This window comes from Buceros rhinoceros, unplaced genomic scaffold, assembly GCF_000710305.1.
Source record: "Buceros rhinoceros silvestris isolate BGI_N320 unplaced genomic scaffold, ASM71030v1 scaffold19641, whole genome shotgun sequence".
Lineage (NCBI taxonomy): Eukaryota > Metazoa > Chordata > Aves > Bucerotiformes > Bucerotidae > Buceros > Buceros rhinoceros.
This window is the reverse complement of record NW_010392814.1, coordinates 46,645-50,146: the sequence shown is the minus strand read 5'-3', so window position 1 is coordinate 50,146 and position 3,502 is coordinate 46,645. Positions and strand designations below refer to the sequence as shown.

The 3,502-nt window shown below is 47.8% G+C and overlaps 1 protein-coding gene across 1 annotated transcript in view; it reads right to left on the bottom strand.

Annotated features, from left to right (window-relative positions):
• The window catches only part of XPR1 (xenotropic and polytropic retrovirus receptor 1), a gene marked incomplete at its 5' end in the record, with an annotated part of 36,880 nt that overhangs the window by 17,548 nt on the left and 15,830 nt on the right, over positions 1 to 3,502 (bottom strand). The gene's annotated exons all lie outside the window — the stretch shown is intronic.

Here is a 3,502-nt window from a genome sequence, read left to right as displayed (position 1 = left end):
CCTCCTCTTGTATGCAATTATTCATGTCCCCCCACACCTTCCTGACTTTTTACTGGCAGAAGAACCCCGTCTCCTCCAACCAAGCTCTTTCCCAAAACCTCCCCATCTCCGTGTAGGAGCTCTACACAGCTCTATTTCTCCTGTTGCTCTTCATTTTGATCAACGCTTTCTTTTGGGCATTTACGTCATGTCTGTCGACATCTTCCACACTCACTTTCCCCCTCATGCTTAGTGACAGTCAGATCACAGACCCTCAGCATGGCCATTAGTCTGGTCATCGCTTGGTTTATTTAACACATGAGTTTTTCTTTGGTGTTCTAAGTCGTAAAGGTGACGGTTGTTACTGCTGAATCTGCCTCTAGCAAGGAAAGAGTTAAAGAAAGGGCAGAGGAAACCCCGCTGCCTGTCAATTAGACTCCCCCTCGATCCCAGTCCACTTTCCCTGTAAGCCTTAACAGCAGTTTTACTTTCAAACCAGACAGTTTTCACGGTCCATTACCTTTGATTACAACTCTCTCTACCCAGTTAGTTATAGTTACTAACGGCCAATTTCTCAAAGAGACAGCACCAGCACCATCCGGTAGTTCAGAGATTTATGAACCTTTAAGTTAATGAAAGCACAGGCTAACGCTGATCTTTCAGGCTGCTCTCCTTATTAACCCACAGGGTACACAGTTACGGAAAGCTGGGAAAGGACTGACACGTTCCCATCATCCTGTAATGCCAATTTAAGGCTCTGGTCCTAAATTTCAAAGCCAAATAGGGGATTAAGATTTTAGTGGCATAAAGCAGATATGGATCTTGACCCAGAAAGCACTATGCTCATGTAGGACAGCACCTATCCTAGAGGCTCCAACAGGGCCAGCTGTTAGGGATGTGTGTCCTCAAAGCCATCCAGCTGCAGAACAGCTTCCGCAGAGGTCAGAGAAGCCACACCAGCCTTCCTTTCCAAAAGGTCCTTCCTCTGCTTTACCAGCGCTCCCTGATTCTGTCTTTACCTGTTTCATCACAGACCTCTTCTTTCCCATAAACAAAACCTAAACCAAATGCGATGTGAAAACACCTTTACAGATAGACCTCCCCGAAAAAAGAAGAACTTAATAAAATCCATGTCGTTATTTAGAGAGAGACACTTGGGCACTGCCAGATGGCAGCATAAAACTTCCAGGCGAGTAGAAGCTTTCCACCTAAAGGGTACAGCAGACGAGGAGTCAGCAGATATGCCCACGACCTAGCGAAGGCACCGGCATCTCGGCCAGCAATCCTCAAGGACCTGAGCCGCCACTGGAACCCTCCAGTGCGTCAGGCAGTGTGGTTCCCGACTGCAGCCGCACGCTGCCCAGAGCTGCAGGCCAACTACCCGAGGGTGCTGCTGGCAGGGACCACAGGCAACACCTCACTTCCCAGCTGAGAAGTGTCTGCAACCTCCCCCAGAGAAGACGGGTGGCAGGAATAAAGCCATAAAATACCAAAAGCTGGAGTTGCACCTCAGTTTCAAGAAAGCGGCTTCAATTATAGATCAAGAGTTCCACAACCTGAGCACAGACTTCCTGGTGCTGATTACAGCAGTTTTATTAAGTGCTGAGGCAGTAGATATTTGAGCTGGAGCTAAACTCTTCCTGGATTGTCACCTCTCTCAGACTGGCTCCCTGAAGTTGTTTTGCCATTTCGGTGCCCTGCAGAGAGCGTGGGCATGCAGACACTGTGCGTGCTCGGATCCAATTCCTCCCAGCGAAAGGCTCTCCTCACCCTACGCAAGTGCACTCATGGGTTTCTCGTCCAGCAGTGAAGGGACAAAGAATGCTCACCTAAGCATGTAGGCGGGAAAGAAGAGCCTGACAAGGGAATTAAACTCACTACGGGCTGAGTAACTTTTTTTCACTCAGAGGAAGATCAATTCAGATGTAACTTGCAGTCGCTCAGGGAGATCCCACTCATGAGTACCAAGAATCGGTGGTTGATGCTCACTGTTGGATGTGGTAAGCCTCCTAAATCCATGAGGAAATGCTACAACACACTAAAGTACGCTCCTGATTTGGCTCTAGAAGAATTGAAGGCACCAGTAACGCTGCGCTACACCCGCTACTTCAGACTTCGTCGTGGCTGATAAAGAAACAAATCAAGCACGTGAAGAAAAACGCTCACCTACCAACATTTGTGCGAACAGCGCAGTTCTAAAACTGTGCTATTTAAAGCTCCTTTCACTCAGATAGCTGTTGGCAACAGCACGGAGAAATAAAACACACCCAGCCGGTCAATTCCATACAATTAGAAAACATTAGAACACCAGAAAAGCCCAACAGCTACCCTTTACGGGGTTTGTCTGGCTGCTTTCTAACCCTTCCACCTAATACATGGGATTGTGTCATTTTCCACCATTAAGGTGATCTTGTATTTTGATGAAGCTTTTTTCCCCAGACCTTGGGAAGAATTCTGCACACTGAAAGTTACAGCAGCACCGCAGGCTGCTGCGTGGTCTAGAGCCAGTTGGGAGTGTCCAGCACTGCCTAAGAGCTCTGTGAAGACTGAGGGTCCTACCCTGTTGAGATACTAAGGAAAATTAGCACGGATATTGCTCACGTGGTTAGAGCGCTTCCAGTGCTTCCCCTAGCACCAAGGGACAGCAGCAAGACTAATGAGGCTTGGGACTAACGGTACGTCGGTGACACACAGCTGAATGCTGGAAGGCAAAAAGGGGAGAAGCTGAAACAGCAGGAAGCTAGAAAATCACATCAGAGGTAAGCGCCCGGAGGTGAACTACCTGCGCGAACACCTGCACGCACATGCCTGAGGCGTGACTCCACGTTTCATCTTTGTCGTGTTCCAGATAAAGTTAATTGTTTTAATTGGCATTAAAATGATTCCACAAGTAACATCAGCCAGCCAAACCCTCTTCTGCCCAATGCTCTCAGAGCAGCTCCAGCAAGAATAAGGTATCGAGGGAACCAACTTGATTAAAGTAAATTTAAAAGGGCATACGGGGAGGGGAGGAACGTGTGAAACAGCCGTTTGGGAAGAAACCGATGAGCCAATTCAGAAAGTTTGAAAACTGATTTTTTTTGGAGCTTTCACCTACAAGTGAAACACTGAAGTAGCATGCGTATTTATATTCAATTGTCTTACCTGGAAAACAGGAGCTGGGCCTAAAATAAATATTTTAAGACCACAAATCCACCCATGAACACACTTTAAAAAGCAGTAACCTTTGTAAAGGTTCCTCCTCCATCGGTGCAGCCTCTCAGTGTTGGCACTCCCCCAGTCTGGGCTCAGGAGCACCCACGCAGCCTTACCTTAGAGCACCATGACCCTAATCAAACTGTTCCTCTGCACTAAGGAACACCCAAGGAAAGATATCTGTGTGTTTGGCTGTGTGCTGAGGTATGTACACAGCCGTCTACAGGAAGATTAACAAGCAGCCACCCGCAATACAAAGGTAGCGATAGACTGGTACGGACGAGCAGAAGCAGCCTCTGTAAACCCATGTTCAAGAGCCACAGGCAGT